Source organism: Lissotriton helveticus, chromosome 1_2 (genome assembly GCF_964261635.1).
Source record: "Lissotriton helveticus chromosome 1_2, aLisHel1.1, whole genome shotgun sequence".
In the NCBI taxonomy this organism is placed as follows: domain Eukaryota; kingdom Metazoa; phylum Chordata; class Amphibia; order Caudata; family Salamandridae; genus Lissotriton; species Lissotriton helveticus.
In genome coordinates, this window is record NC_136058.1 from 325,344,703 (window position 1) to 325,361,490 (window position 16,788).

The window sequence follows — 16,788 nt, forward strand, 5'->3', positions numbered from 1 at the left end:
TATTCCACCTCTTCTCTGTGCATGCAAAGTATGTGTTTGTTTGAAGCACTTCATTTTTGTGCAACGTAGGAAGTATTTAATTTCTCCTTAAAAGCTCTGCCTACGTGCAAGATGTACGAACTATCATTGCAGTTGCAAGAAGGCTGGTCTGAAGAATCAGGCCATTTGCAAACGCAAATGGCTTTTTCTGATGTATTAAATGGAAGGTATTCGAAAGGGGTGTTTGGGTGTACCTTCCAAATACCGAATTGTAGTGGTACGTAGAAATGTTTTTCCACCATAATTTGGCCCAAAACAATCATACTTCATCACCATCTCAGTGATTGTGGTAACCAATCCTCAAATGATATGGTGTCCCGTAAAAACCTCTTCCCCTTTAAGAATGTTTCAAATCAATCATTGTATGTAGAGGCATTGGTCCTATGTACCACTGCCTATTCAAATAAAATAACAATAAAACAAATATCTGTTTTTTAAATGATCCAGTTTTCCTTTAATAAATAATATTAAGGACTACTTCTCCTGTTCCACAGTTTCAAGGTTGTACTTTTTGGCACAACTAAGTATGAGCCTCACATTCTTTCATGATGTACTGATATTTTGTCATTCTGACTTTACTGAAAAGCTGGGGATATAGCTCAGTGGTAGAGCATTTGACTGCAGATCAAGAGGTCCCTGGTTCAAATCCGGGTGTCCCCTCACCCTATTTTGATTCTGTTGTTTGTAATTGGGACTTCTCATCAATTCCATTTGGATCATCTTTGACAGAGTCAGTGTTCCCTTGGATATTGCACTTAAATAGCATTTCAGTGTTTCCTGCGTCTTACATATATTCCACCTCTTCTCTGTGCATGCAAAGTATGTGTTTGTTTGAAGCACTTCATTTTTGTGCAACGTAGGAACTATTTAATTTCTCCTTAAAAGCTCTGCCTACTTGCAAGATGTACGAACTATCATTGCAGTTGCAAGAAGGCTGGTCTGAAGAATCAGGCCATTTGCAAACGCAAAATGGCTTTGTCTGATGTATTAAATCGAAGTTATTCGAAAGGGGTGTTTGGGTGTACCTTCCAAATACCGAATTGTAGTGGTACGTAGAAATGTTTCTCCACCATAATTTGGCCCAAAACAATCATACTTCATCACCATCTCAGTGATTGTGGTAACCAATCCTCAAATGATAAGGTGTCCCGTAAAAACCTCTTCCCCTTTAAGAATGTTTCAAAACAATCATTGTATGTAGAGGCATTGGTCCTATGTACCACTGCCTATTCAAATAAACTAACAATGAAACAAATACATCTGTTTTTTAAATGATCCAGTTTTCCTTTAATAAATAATATTAAGGACTACTTCTCCTGTTCCACAGTTTCAAGGTTGTACTTTCTGGCACAACTTAGTATGAGCCTCACATTCTTTCATGATGTACTGATATTTTGTCATTCTGATTTTACTGAAAAGCTGGGGATATAGCTCAGTGGTAGAGCATTTGACTGCAAATCAAGAGGTCCCTGGTTCAAATCCGGGTGTCCCCTCACCCTATTTTGATTCTGTTGTTTGTAATTGGGACTTCTCATCAATTCCATTTGGATCATCTTTGACAGAGTCAGTGTTCCCTTGGATATTGCACTTAAACAGCATTTCAGTGTTTCCTGCTCAAAGCCTGTGAGTAAATGCAGTTTTTAACACTCGGCTTGGTATTCCCTTTGGGAAATTTCTGAAACGTCATTGATCAATTTTGCAATTCGGCTCTTCCTTTCACAGCACTAAACAAAGGGAATGGACTATGAAACCAATTGACAACTTTGTTATACTGTTTGGTGCTTTCTTGTATTGCACTGAAGAAATGGCGTATAAAACTTGGCAGCGAAGCAGTCAATCTATTTCTCATTTCACCTGTGTCTTCAGTCTTACATATATTCCACCTCTTCTCTGTGCATGCAAAGTATGTGTTTGTTTGAAACACTTCATTGTTGTGCAAAGTAGGAACTATTAAATTTCTCCTTAAAAGCTCTGCCTACTTGCAAGATGTACGAACTATCATTGCAGTTGCAAGAAGGCTGGTCTGAAGAATTAGGCCATTTGCAAATGCAAAATGGCTTTTTCTGATGTATTAAATAGAAGTTATTCGAAAGGGGTGTTTGGGTGTACCTTCCAAATACCGAATTGTAGTGGTACGTAGAAATGTTTTTCCACCATAATTTGGCCCAAAACAATCATACTTCATTACCATCTCAGTGATTGTGGTAACCGATCCTCAAATGATAAGGTGTCCTGTAAAAACCTCTTCCCCTTTAAGAATGTTTCAAAACAATCATTGTATGTAGAGGCATTGGTCCTATGTACGACTGCCTATTCAAATAAAATAACAATGAAACAAATATCTGTTTTTTAAATGATCCAGTTTTCCTTTAATAAATAATATTGAGGACTACTTCTCCTGTTCCACAGTTTCAAGGTTGTACTTTCTGGCACAACTTAGTATTATCCTCACACTCTTTCATGATGTACTGATATTTAGTCATTCTGATTTAACTGAAAAGCTGGGGATATAGCTCAGTGGTAGAGCATTTGACTGCAGATCAAGAAGTCCCTGGTTCAAATCCTGCTGTCCCCTCACCCTATTTTGATTTTGTTGTTTGTAATTGAGACTTTCCATCAATTCCATTTGGATCATCTTTGACAGAGTCAGTGTTCCCTTGGATATTGCACTTTAATGGCATTACAGTGTTTGCTTCTCAAAACCTGCGAGTAAATGCAGTTTTTAACACTCAGCTTGGTATTCCCTTTGGGAAATTTCTGAAACATCATTGATCAATTTTGGAATTCGGCTCTTCCTTTCACAGCACTAAACAAAGGGAATGGACTATGAAACCAATTGACATCTTTGTTATACTGTTTGGTGCTTTCTTGTATTGCACTGAAGAAATGGCGTATAAAACTTTGTGGCGAAGCAGTCAATCTATTTCTCATTTCACCTGTGTCTTCAGTCTTACATATATTCCAACTCTTCTCTGTGCATGCAAAGTATATGTTTGTTTGAAGCACTTCATTTTTGTGCAACGTAGGAACCATTTAATTTCTCCTTAAAAGCTCTGCCTACGTGCAAGATGTACAAACTATCATTGCAGTTGCAAGAAGGCTGGTCTGAAGAATCAGGCCATTTGCAAACGCAAAATGGCTTTTTCTGATGTATTAAATGGAAGGTATTCGAAAGGGGTGTTTGGGTGTACCTTCCAAATACCGAATTGTAGTGGTACGTAGAAATGTTTTTCCACCATAATTTGGCCCAAAACAATCATACTTCATCACCATCTCAGTGATTGTGGTAACCAATCCTCAAATGATAAGGTTTCCCGTAAAAACCTCTTCCCCTTTAAGAATGTTTCAAAATAATCATTGTATGTAGAGGCATTGGTCCTATGTAAGACTGCCTATTCAAATAAAATAACAATGAAACAAATATCTGTTTTTTAAATGATCCAGTTTTCCTTAAATAAATACTATTAAGGACTACTTCTCCTGTTCCACAGTTTCAAGGTTGTAATTTCTGGCACAACTTAGTATGATCCTCACACTCTTTCATGATGTACTGATATTTTGTCATTCTGATTTTACTGAAAAGCTGGGGATATAGCTTAGTGGTAGAGCATTTGACTGCAGATCAAGAGGTCCCTGGTTCAAATCCGGGTGTCCCCTCACCCTATTTTGATTCTGTTGTTTGTAATTGGGACTTTTCATCAATTCCATATGGATCATCTTTGACAGAGTCAGTGTTCCCTTGGATATTGCACTTTAATAGCATTTCAGTGTTTCCTGCTGAAATCCTGTGAGTAAATGCAGTTTTTAACACTCGGCTTGGTATTCCCTTTGGGTAATTTCTGAAACATCATTGATCAATTTTGGAATTCGGCTCTTCCTTTCACAGCACTAAACAAAGGGAATGGACTATGAAACCAATTGACAACTTTGTTATACTGTTTGGTGCTTTCTTGTATTGCACTGAAGAAATGGCGTATAAAACTTGGCAGCGAAGCAGTCAATCTATTTCTCATTTCACCTGTGTCTTCAGTCTTACATATATTCCACCTCTTCTCTGTGCATGCAAAGTATGTGTTTGTTTGAAGCACTTCATTTTTGTGCAACGTAGGAACTATTTAATTTCTCCTTAAAAGCTCTGCCTACGTGCAAGATGTACGAACTATCATTGCAGTTGCTAGAAGGCTGGTCTGAAGAATCAGGCCATTTGCAAACGCAAATGGCTTTTTCTGATGTATTAAATGCAAGGTATTCGAAAGGGGTGTTTGGGTGTACCTTCCACATACCGAATTGTAGTGGTACGTAGAAATGTTTTTCCACCATAATTTGGCCCAAAACAATCATACTTCATCACCATCTCAGTGATTGTGGTAACCAATCCTCAAATGATATGGTGTCCCGTAAAAACCTCTTCCCCTTTAAGAATGTTTCAAATCAATCAATGTATGTAGAGGCATTGGTCCTATGTACCACTGCCTATTCAAATAAAATAACAATAAAACAAATATGTTTTTTAAATGATCCAGTTTTCCTTTAATAAATACTTTGCCTGTTTGCTGCCAGCGCATTTCTGGACCCGCGCTCACTTTCTGACTCCAGCGTTTGCAGCTCGCCGCACCCGCTCCGCGGGCGCAGCTTCACCGAGGGTCCTGCTGCTGACTCTGCCTGCTTCCTGTAGGGGCACTTCAGGGCAAACTTTGGGAACTGAAAGGCTTGAGGGCTGCGAGCGTGCAGGGACTACCTGATCCAGGTGTCCCTGCGAGACCGAGTCCACCTTCCGGTCCGCTCTCCCTCTAGCTCCGCCCCCCCGCCCTTTCAAATTACTATAAACAGTGTGTGTTCTCCCGCAGCGCGGGACGAAGACCGGGCAAAGAGCGGGCCGTTTTAGGCCGTTAGAGGCCGGAAGAGACCGGACCGGGCCATTCCTCTGACTCCTGGCCTCTTGTGATATCTGCCTTTGCTTTCCCAAGTTTGCTCTTCGTGTCGAATCACCTCCATGGCTTCCAGAGGATCCCGGAGTAAGTCTGCCCAACAGAATGCTAACACTCTAGAAAATGTCTTCCCCAAAGCTAGCGCTGCAGCCAGGAAAAATTCCACAGTGACAGAGACACTGCTTGAGGCGAATACTGAAAATTTGTCTCAGGAAATTTTGGTTTCTCCGTCAAATGATGCCACTACTCCAATAACTCTCCATAATACTCACCTATCACTCCTGGATAGCATTGATGAGACTATCGAGTCAGTGCTCCAACAACTTAGGACCCCGACAACTCAATCAAGGGACAGTCAGCCCTTGTGTCCTTCCGGGGTAGTGGAAACCACTCCGTATGTGAACTGTGTGGAATCAATTGAGTTATTGGAGGAGGGCCCGGCCCTATTGGCAACAGACTCTGTGGGTCGTGCAAGGTCCCATGCACCGAAAAGAAAAAGGTCAAGAGAGATTACAGGATCAAACAGGGCTAAAGTGGATACGACTACTCTAACACTGGATGCCAGCACGGACATGTCGGCATCTTTTGATAGTACTGGTTTGGGCTTTGAGTCTGACCAATTAGATTCACCTTTTGTCGCAGCTGAACCAGGGTGCTTAGGGCCATTCATATTTGGAGGGCCCCTACCCAACCCTGCAGATGCTCTAATTAGTTCACTTACGGTCATTTTCAAGAACTTGTTGGAACCGCTATCTGTAAAATTAGACTCCATAGTCGCTAGACTCACAGTTATAGAAAGTGCGCATATGCGAAACACTTCTGGTGGGGGGTTGGATGCAAGCGCACAGCTGGTTCCTCGAGAACCCGTGGGGAATGGTCATTCTACTGTTGAAACATCCACACAGGCCCAGACGGGGGTACTAAATAGCACTGTAGTTAATCATGCCCCCCCACTCCCTCCTTCACAAACCCGCAGGCCCCCTATCCCCGCACCAAGAAGATCTAAGCCACCAGTAGTACCTGAACCAAGGAGTTTGAGGCATGACACTAATGCACCTTCTGGTCACATTACCAGTCCTAATACCAGGCGTAGGGTGGTGAATCTGCCTCCGGAGGCTGTGCCCTACACGGCAATAATGGTGGGAGTTCCTGAGCTCACTGGTGGTACCAGAGAGCCACAGGACTCACTCCGTAATAAGGTAATTAGTTGGCTCAACATTAACAGACCCCTCCCACCCAATATCAAAGGCGATGTCCTAATGGTTAGAAGGATTCCATGGATTGGAGTCACTCCCAAGAATAGGGCTGGGGACTGTGTCATAATTAGCTTTAAAAGCCCACTAGTCGCCCCCTACATCTGCAACTGGCTGGTAAGGCCGGATAAGTCAAATATAGAACTAGTGCCCCTCTCAAATTTCTATCCACATGTGACCAACCTACCCACAGGGAGGGAGCAGGGCTGGACTAGAGTGGGCTTTGCAATTGATGGTTCACGGTACAGACCCAAGCATAACCCAATCCCCGCTCTTGGTAACTTTGTTCACCAGAACAGATTTTCTTGCCTGGACCATGTTGATTGACCACAATGGGGAGTTATACTTAAACACTCTGTAAAATCTCCCAATGTGATCGCAGTTAGAGGGATGGACTCCCTCAACCCTGTAGCTGAGGCAAAGATCCAGGATTTTCCCAATGAGGGGGGGATCTCCGAGGGATGTACCCAAATGCAAGTACAGGAACCACTCTACCCAAGCTCTCTTCCCATATCGCAACAGGAGGAGTGTGCTGTACCATCCATCTCGCAGCCTACCACATCTGGGTTGGGCGCTTTGGTAATGCACACATGCGATACTGTGTCCGCACTAAGCGAAGTCTCCCCACATCTCCAAGGTTCACCACCAAGTGAAGTTTCCCCGCAATCCAGAGGCTCAGGGTTGGTTATTCAGTCATGGAATGTGGCGGGTATTATGAATAAGGTGGGTACTCCGGAGTGGGAGACCCTGGTTGATGGGAGTGACATTCTTCTCCTACAGGAGACGTGGGCAAGGGAACCGCATTATATGAGGGGGTATGATATTTATGAAATCCCGGCAAAATGGAATGGTAGGGGGAGACCTTCGGGCGGGCTGGCAATTTGGGTGGCGAGTCACATTGGGTGTCAGGTGGAAAGTGTGGATACTCTCTCCCAGGACATCCAGTGTGTTCGCTTCAACTGGCCTGGTAAAGGGTCCTGGGCAATTGTAAATGTCTACTCTCGACCAGTTGCTGTGGGCAGTGAATCTACCACCCTAGTCGAACTCTCATCTTTTCTAGGTCAGTTACCAGCGGACTTGAAATTAGTGATGGGAGGCGACTTCAATTGCCATTTTGAACCTCTCGAGGGTCTAATGGATGGACCATTTACAGCTGAGGATGATTTTTGGGGAGTTCCCCCCTCCTCCTCGCCTCACCCTAAAGCATGGTCTCCGCTGGCAATACAACTTACCTCCCTTACTTTGAACTTTGGACTGAGGGCATGCAATGGGCTCACTCCCTCCGATACTCCATCGGTGTGCACATTTAATAGAAAGGGGCACGAGTCCAGGCTGGATTATATATTTATTGATATATCTTTATGGCCTAAAGTGCAAGATTTTAGAGTGGCATTAAGAACAGATAGCGATCACAATTCTCTCCTCTTGGAAATTCAGCACCCAACCGCCGCTGTAGGGCTGGCAACCACTGGTGCTGGAGGTGACCAGGGGGATATACTCCTCACCACAAGTAGACGACGGGTAAAATGGGGGAAGCTGGTCAATGATGAAAATGCCATGAATAAGTTATATGGTATAGCACTCCCCATGCTTCAGGAGGTGGATGCTCTCATTAGTCAACCTAAACTCTCCGACTATAATGAGAGACTTTCCGGCATCCACCAGACTTTGGTCAGGGACCTTGCAGACGTTTTTAACCCGGTGGTGCCCTTAAGAAGGAAAGCTACCCGTATTGCGACTTGGTACACTCCTACCTGTAGGAAAATTAAATCCGATCTACTTTCAGCCATCAAAGAAGGCAGTGATAGGGAGAGGGTTACAACCCTGAGGAGGGAGTACAAGTCAGCACTGGCCAGCGCTAGGGCTGAGTGGGATTGGAACCACTGGCAGGAACTGTTTGAAGCCCTGAAGTGCAGAGACTCTAGGAAGTTCTGGGCTCTGGTTAACAACGGCACTGGGGTGCTCTCGCCTGCTGTAGAGCCTAACATTGCCCCCTCTGTTTGGGAGGCCCATTTCGGAGCGTTGTACCATGCAACCACACTATGGCCCGATGGGTTGGCGGCGGATTTCCCCTGTCCCTCAGAAATGTCCCTGGAATTTTCTCTAGGTGAGGTGAAGACAGCACTAGAGTGTCTGGCCCTGGGGAAGGCACCGGGGTTGGACAAGCTACCCGGTGATTTGTTTAGGTACCATCCCGACATCTGGGCCCCGTACTTTCTCATTTTATTTAATGCTATTTTAGGAGGTATGGTGTTTCCTCCCTCTTGGTTAGGGGCCGAAATCATGCCAATCCATAAGAAAGGCTCCCCTCTGAACCCAACTAACTATAGGCCAATTAGCCTTATAGATGTCCCCCAAAAGCTCTTTGCGTGTCTTATTTTGAACCATCTATTAGACTGGGTAGAGGACAATGACATCTTGAGTCCTCTGCAGGCTGGCTTCAGGAAGAACACGTCGACCATGGACCAGATCTTCCGCCTTGTCCTCCTCTACTGGAAGACTGTGATCATCGAGGGGGGAAGACTGTACATGGTCTTCGTGGACCTGAGGTCAGCCTTTGACCTAGTCCCGCGCAGGAAGCTGTGGGAGGTGCTGGAAAAGCTGGGAGTTCCCCCCCAGCTACTTAACATCTTAGTCAGGCTGCATGAGAACAACTATGCGCAGGTCAGGTGTGGGAAAGATGGCAAATTATCATCAAGGTTCCCCGTTTCTCGAGGGGTGAGGCAGGGTTGTGTCTTGGCACCAACCCTGTTTTGTTTGTACATCAACCATGTCATCTCCCACCTGGAAAATGTCAACAACAACTACGCCCCTTGCCTGGCAGGAAGGAGGGTACCGGCAATTATGTTTGCCGACGATACCCTCCTTCTTTCCAAATCCCCCATGGGGATTCAGAGGATCCTGGATGGATTTGATCTTTTCTGTGCTCAGCACGGGTTGGAGATAAACACAGGGAAGACAAAGTACATGATTTTTAATCCACCCACTAAAACAAGACCTAATCCCACCTTGGGGACGGCCAGTCTCGAAAGGGTGTCCACCTTCATATATCTGGGGGTAACATTACAGGAACACTTATCTTGGGACCACCAGATAGCACGCTCAAGGGTAAAACTGTCTCAACTGTCTGGTGCAATTCTGAAGGTGGCCAATTCTTCGTCCTTTAAGCCTGTGAGCCCGGCCCTTGAAACCTACAGGACCCAGGCCAAGGCAGCGGCCACTTATGGCTGTGAACTTTGGGGGCATAAAGCGGCGAAGGTCCTGTCTACAGTTGAAAATAGTTTTTTAAGGCGCTTATTGACTCTTCCGCGTGCAACGCCACTTCTGCCCTTGAGAATGGACCTGGGGCTCCCCCCTATTGCAGAGGAGCTTGTGTCCAAACCAGTGAAGTTCTGGCACAGGCTCTGGTCCACGAATGAACTGCACCATTATAGGGAGGACCTTACCCACGTCATGAGCCTTAATTGTGGGGGAAAAATTCCTTGGCTTGCCTCTGTGAAAAATGAATTGACTACAATGAATCTTTGTGACCTTTGGGAGGACCCAGCGCGAGGCTGCCAAGCAATCTCGCGCAAAGCCCTGTCAAAAATTTTTAAGGACAGGTCTCTTGCACTCTTGGTAAATGCGCAACACAGTGGCACCCTTACTTTGCGATTTTTAGAATCCAAAAATTCATATATTTTTGAACCTTTTATGGATTTTATTTTTCCCATCCTGGCGAGAAAACTCTTTGTACAATGGAGGCTTGGCACACTGCCTACTAAAACTTTTACATCCAAGTGGTCTAACACGGCCGATAAATTTTGCCCATGCTGTAAAACCCACTTGGAAGACGACCTTCACATCCTGTTTGTGTGCCTCGCCTATCAAAGGCCCAGGAAACGCTGGATAGCACCACTCTGTAAAAATCTAGGGTTCAGAGAGTACGCACAGGCATATAGGATCCTGAAAACCAGTACCCTGGGTCACATTGTGTTTGCCGTCTCAAATTTCTTATGGCTATATGGCTGATTAGGAAAAAAAATATATGCTGAACCCTCTTGAACTTTCCAGCTTCCTAATTATTCTTACGCCGGGATGGAGTATTTTATAATATGTAATTTTCCTAATATAATGTGTATTTTACTGTATGTGCTGTTTTTTACTGTCTCTTTTATGGTCTATATGACCGAAATAAAGAATTTTTGGAATTGGAATTGGAATTAATAAATAATATTAAGGACTACTTCTCCTGTTCGACAGTTTCAAGGTTGTACTTCCCGGAACAACTTAGTATGATCCTCTCACTCTTTCATGATGCACTGATATTTTGTCATTCTGATTTTACTGTAAAGCTGGGGATATAGCTCTGTGGTAGAGCATTTGACTGCAGATCAAGAGGTCCCTGGTTCAAATCCGGGTGTCCCCTCACCCTATTTTGATTCAGTTGTTTGTAATTGGGACTTTTCATCAATTCCATTTGGATCATCTTTGACAGAGTCAGTGTTCCCTTGGATATTGCACTTTAATAGCATTTCAGTGTTTCCTGCTGAAAACCTGTGAGTAAATGCAGTTTTTAACACTTGGCTTGGTATTCCCTTTGGGAAATTTCTGAAACATCATTGATCAATTTTGGAATTCGGCTCTTCCTTTCACAGCACTAAACAAAGGGAATGGACTATGAAACCAATTGACATCTTTGTTATACTGTTTGGTGCTTTCTTGTATTGCACTGAAGAAATGGCGTATAAAACTTTGTGGCGAAGCAGTCAATCTATTTCTCATTTCACCTGTGTCTTCAGTCTTACATATATTCCACCTCTTCTCTGTGCATGCAAAGTATATGTTTGTTTGAAGCACTTCATTTTTGTGCAACGTAGGAACCATTTAATTTCTCCTTAAAAGCTCTGCCTACTTGCAAGATGTACGAACTATCATTGCAGTTGCAAGAAGGCTGGTCTGAAGAATCAGGCCATTTGCAAACGCAAAATGGCTTTGTCTGATGTATTAAATAGAAGTTATTCGAAAGGGGTGTTTGGGTGTACCTTCCAAATACCGAATTGTAGTGGTACGTAGAAATGTTTTTCCACCATAATTTGGCCCAAAACAATCATACTTCATAAACATCTCAGTGATTGTGGTAACCAATCCTCAAATGATAAGGTGTCCCGTAAAAACCTCTTCCCCTTTAAGAATGTTTCAAAACAATCATTGTATGTAGAGGCATTGGTCCTATGTACCACTGCCTATTCAAATAAACTAACAATGAAACAAATACATCTGTTTTTTAAATGATCCAGTTTTCCTTTAATAAATAATATTAAGGCCTACTTCTCCTGTTCCACAGTTTCAAGGTTGTACTTTCTGGCACAACTTAGTATGAGCCTCACATTCTTTCATGATGTACTGATATTTTGTCATTCTGATTTTACTGAAAAGCTGGGGATATAGCTCAGTGGTAGAGCATTTGACTGCAAATCAAGAGGTCCCTGGTTCAAATCCGGGTGTCCCCTCACCCTATTTTGATTCTGTTGTTTGTAATTGGGACTTCTCATCAATTCCATTTGGATCATCTTTGACAGAGTCAGTGTTCCCTTGGATATTGCACTTAAATAGCATTTCAGTGTTTCCTGCTCAAAGCCTGTGAGTAAATGCAGTTTTTAACACTATGCTTGGTATTCCCTTTGGGAAATTTCTGAAACGTCATTGATCAATTTTGCAATTCGGCTCTTCCTTTCACAGCACTAAACAAAGGGAATGGACTATGAAACCAATTGACAACTTTGTTATACTGTTTGGTGCTTTCTTGTATTGCACTGAAGAAATGGCGTATAAAACTTGGCAGCGAAGCAGTCAATCTATTTCTCATTTCACCTGTGTCTTCAGTCTTACATATATTCCACCTCTTCTCTGTGCATGCAAAGTATGTGTTTGTTTGAAGCACTTCATTGTTGTGCAAAGTAGGAACTATTTAATTTCTCCTTAAAAGCTCTGCCTACTTGCAAGATGTACGAACTATCATTGCAGTTGCAAGAAGGCAGGTCTGAAGAATCAGGCCATTTGCAAACGCAAAATGGCTTTTTCTGATGTATTAAATAGAAGTTATTTGAAAGGGGTGTTTGGGTGTACCTTCCAAATACCGAATTGTAGTGGTACGTAGAAATGTTTTTCCACCATAATATGGCCCAAAACAATCATACTTCATTACCATCTCAGTGATTGTGGTAACCGATCCTCAAATGATAAGGTGTCCCGTAAAAACCTCTTCCCCTTTAAGAATGTTTCAAAACAATCATTGAATGTAGAGGCATTGGTCCTATGTACGACTGCCTATTCAAATAAAATAACAATGAAACAAATATCTGTTTTTTAAATGATCCAGTTTTCCTTTAATAAATAATATTGAGGACTACTTCTCCTGTTCCACAGTTTCAAGGTTGTACTTTCTGGCACAACTTAGTATTATCCTCACACTCTTTCATGATGTACTGATATTTAGTCATTCTGATTTTACTGAAAAGCTGGGGATATAGCTCAGTGGTAGAGCATTTGACTGCAGATCAAGAGGTCCCTGGTTCAAATCCGGGTGTCCTCTCACCCTATTTTGATTCTGTTGTTTGTAATTGGGACTTTTCATCAATTCCATTTGGATCATTTTTGACAGAGTCAGTGTTCCCTTGGATATTGCACTTTAATAACATTTCAGTGTTTCCTGCTCAAAACCTGTGAGTAAATGCAGTTTTTAACACTCGGCTTGGTATTCCCTTTGGGAAATTTCTGAAACATCATTGATCAATTTTGCAATTCGGCTCTTCCTTTCACAGCACTAAACAAAGGGAATGGACTATGAAACCAATTGACAACTTTGTTATACTGTTTGGTGCTTTCTTGTATTGCACTGAAGAAATGGCGTATAAAACTTGGCAGCAAAGCAGTCAATCTATTTCTCATTTCACCTCTGTCTTCAGTCTTACATATATTTCACCTCTTCTCTGTGCATGCAAAGTATGTGTTTGTTTGAAGCACTTCATTTTTGTGCAACGTAGGAACTATTTAATTTCTCCTCAAAAACTCTGCCTACTTGCAAGATGTACGAACTATCATTGCAGTTGCAAGAAGGCTGGTCTGAAAAATCAGGCCATTTGCAAACGCAAAATGGCTTTTTCTGATGTATTAAATGGAAGGTATTCGAAAGGGGTGTTTGGGTGTACCTTCCAAATACCGAATTGTAGTGGTACGTAGAAATGTTTTTCCACCATAATTTGGCCAAAACAATCATACTTCATCACCATCTCCGTGATTGTGGTAACCAATCCTCAAATGATAAGGTGTCCCGTAAAAACCTCTTCCCCTTTAAGAATGTTTCAAAACAATCATTGTATGTAGAGGCATTGGTCCTATGTACCACTGCCTATTCAAATAAAATAACAATGAAACAAATAAATCTGTTTTTAAATGATCCAGTTTTCCTTTAATAAATATTATGAAGGAATACTTCTCCTGTTCCACAGTTTCAAGGTTGTACTTTCTGGCACAACTTAGTATGATCCTCACACTCTTTCATGATGTACTGATATTTTGTCATTCTGATTTTACTGAAAAGCTGGGGATATAGCTTAGTGGTAGAGCATTTGACTGCAGATCAAGAGGTCCCTGGTTCAAATCCGGGTGTCCCCTCACCCTATTTTGATTCTGTTGTTTGTAATTGGGACTTTTCATCAATTCCATTTGGATCATCTTTGACAGAGTCAGTGTTCCCTTGGATATTGCACTTTAATAGCATTTCAGTGTTTCCTGCTGAAATCCTGTGAGTAAATGCAGTTTTTAACACTCGGCTTGGTATTCCCTTTGGGAAATTTCTGAAACATCATTGATCAATTTTGGAATTCGGCTCTTCCTTTCACAGCACTAAACAAAGGGAATGGACTATGAAACCAATTGACAACTTTGTTATACTGTTTGGTGCTTTCTTGTATTGCACTGAAGAAATGGCGGGTAAAACTTGGCAGCGAAGCAGTCAATCTATTTCTCATTTCACCCTGTGTCTTCAGTCTTACATATATTCCACCTCTTCTCTGTGCATGCAAAGTATGTGTTTGTTTGAAGCACTTCATTTTTGTGCAACGTAGGAACTATTTAATTTCTCCTTAAAAGCTCTGCCTACGTGCAAGATGTACGAACTATCATTGCAGTTGCAAGAAGGCTGGTCTGAAGAATCAGGCCATTTGCAAACGCAAATGGCTTTTTCTGATGTATTAAATGCAAGGTATTCGAAAGGGGTGTTTGGGTGTACCTTCCACATACCGAATTGTAGTGGTACGTAGAAATGTTTTTCCACCATAATTTGGCCCAAAACAATCATACTTCATCACCATCTCAGTGATTGTGGTAACCAATCCTCAAATGATATGGTGTCCCGTAAAAACCTCTTCCCCTTTAAGAATGTTTCAAATCAATCAATGTATGTAGAGGCATTGGTCCTATGTACCACTGCCTATTCAAATAAAATAACAATAAAACAAATATGTTTTTTAAATGATCCAGTTTTCCTTTAATAAATAATATTAAGGACTACTTCTCCTGTTCGACAGTTTCAAGGTTGTACTTCCCGGAACAACTTAGTATGATCCTCTCACTCTTTCATGATGCACTGATATTTTGTCATTCTGATTTTACTGTAAAGCTGGGAATATAGCTCCGTGGTAGAGCATTTGACTGCAGATCAAGAGGTCCCTGGTTCAAATCCGGGTGTCCCCTCACCCTATTTTGATTCTGTTGTTTGTAATTGGGACTTTTCATCAATTCCATTTGGATCATCTTTGACAGAGTCAGTGTTCCCTTGGATATTGCACTTTAATAGCATTTCAGTGTTTCCTGCTGAAATCCTGTGAGTAAATGCAGTTTTTAACACTTGGCTTGGTATTCCCTTTGGGAAATTTCTGAAACATCATTGATCAATTTTGGAATTCGGCTCTTCCTTTCACAGCACTAAACAAAGGGAATGGACTATGAAACCAATTGACAACTTTGTTATACTGTTTGGTGCTTTCTTGTATTGCACTGAAGAAATGGCGTATAAAACTTGGCAGCGAAGCAGTCAATCTATTTCTCATTTCACCTGTGTCTTCAGTCTTACATATATTCCACCTCTTCTCTGTGCATGCAAAGTATGTGTTTGTTTGAAGCACTTCATTTTTGTGCAACGTAGGAACTATTTAATTTCTCCTTAAAAGCTCTGCCTACGTGCAAGATGTACGAACTATCATTGCAGTTGCAAGAAGGCTGGTCTGAAGAATCAGGCCATTTGCAAACGCAAATGGCTTTTTCTGATGTATTAAATGGAAGGTATTCGAAAGGGGTGTTTGGGTGTACCTTCCAAATACCGAATTGTAGTGGTACGTAGAAATGTTTTTCCACCATAATTTGGCCCAAAACAATCATACTTCATCACCATCTCAGTGATTGTGGTAACCAATCCTCAAATGATATGGTGTCCCGTAAAAACCTCTTCCCCTTTAAGAATGTTTCAAATCAATCATTGTATGTAGAGGCATTGGTCCTATGTACCACTGCCTATTCAAATAAAATAACAATAAAACAAATATCTGTTTTTTAAATGATCCAGTTGTCCTTTAATAAATAATATTAAGGACTACTTCTCCTGTTCCACAGTTTCAAGGTTGTACTTTCTGGCACAACTTAGTATGAGCCTCACATTCTTTCATGATGTACTGATATTTTGTCATTCTGATTTTACTGAACAGCTGGGGATATAGCTCTGTGGTAGAGCATTTGACTGCAGATCAAGAGGTCTCTGGTTCAAATCCGGATGTCCCCTCACCCTATTTTGATTCTGTTGTTTGTAATTGGGACTTCTCATCAATTCCATTTGGATCATCTTTGACAGAGTCAGTGTTCCCTTGGATATTGCACTTAAATAGCATTTCAGTGTTTCCTGCGTCTTACATATATTCCACCTCTTCTCTGTGCATGGAAAGTATGTGTTTGTTTGAAGCACTTCATTTTTGTGCAACGTAGGAACTATTTAATTTCTCCTTAAAAGCTCTGCCTACTTGCAAGATGTACAAACTATCATTGCAGTTGCAAGAAGGCTGGTCTGAAGAATCAGGCCATTTGCAAACGCAAAATGGCTTTGTCTGATGTATTAAATAGAAGTTATTCGAAAGGGGTGTTTGGGTGTACCTTCCAAATACCGAATTGTAGTGGTACGTAGAAATGTTTTTCCACCATAATTTGGCCCAAAACAATCATACTTCATCAACATCTCAGTGATTGTGGTAACCAATCCTCAAATGATAAGGTGTCCCGTAAAAACCTCTTCCCCTTTAAGAATGTTTCAAAACAATCATTGTATGTAGAGGCATTGGTCCTATGTACCACTGCCTATTCAAATAAACTAACAATGAAACAAATACATCTGTTTTTTAAATGATCCAGTTTTCCTTTAATAAATAATATTAAGGACTACTTCTCCTGTTCCACAGTTTCAAGGTTGTACTTTCTGGCACAACTTAGTATGAGCCTCACATTCTTTCATGATGTACTGATATTTTGTCATTCTGATTTTA

General features: G+C 41.8%; 6 non-coding genes across 6 annotated transcripts; all 6 read left to right on the forward strand.

Annotated features, from left to right (window-relative positions):
- The first annotated feature begins 627 nt into the window (after positions 1-627).
- On the forward strand, positions 628-699 carry TRNAC-GCA (transfer RNA cysteine (anticodon GCA)). Its single transcript has one exon. It is a non-coding gene; the product is annotated as a tRNA-Cys (tRNA).
- A 761-nt stretch (positions 700-1,460) lies between these two features.
- On the forward strand, positions 1,461-1,532 carry TRNAC-GCA (transfer RNA cysteine (anticodon GCA)). Its single transcript has one exon. It is a non-coding gene; the product is annotated as a tRNA-Cys (tRNA).
- A 2,092-nt stretch (positions 1,533-3,624) lies between these two features.
- On the forward strand, positions 3,625-3,696 carry TRNAC-GCA (transfer RNA cysteine (anticodon GCA)). The gene has a single exon. It is a non-coding gene; the product is annotated as a tRNA-Cys (tRNA).
- Positions 3,697-11,640: 7,944 nt separating this feature from the next.
- On the forward strand, positions 11,641-11,712 carry TRNAC-GCA (transfer RNA cysteine (anticodon GCA)). The gene has a single exon. It is a non-coding gene; the product is annotated as a tRNA-Cys (tRNA).
- Positions 11,713-12,722: 1,010 nt separating this feature from the next.
- On the forward strand, positions 12,723-12,794 carry TRNAC-GCA (transfer RNA cysteine (anticodon GCA)). The gene has a single exon. It is a non-coding gene; the product is annotated as a tRNA-Cys (tRNA).
- A 1,010-nt stretch (positions 12,795-13,804) lies between these two features.
- TRNAC-GCA (transfer RNA cysteine (anticodon GCA)) lies at positions 13,805-13,876 on the forward strand. The gene has a single exon. It is a non-coding gene; the product is annotated as a tRNA-Cys (tRNA).
- Positions 13,877-16,788: the final 2,912 nt, after the last annotated feature.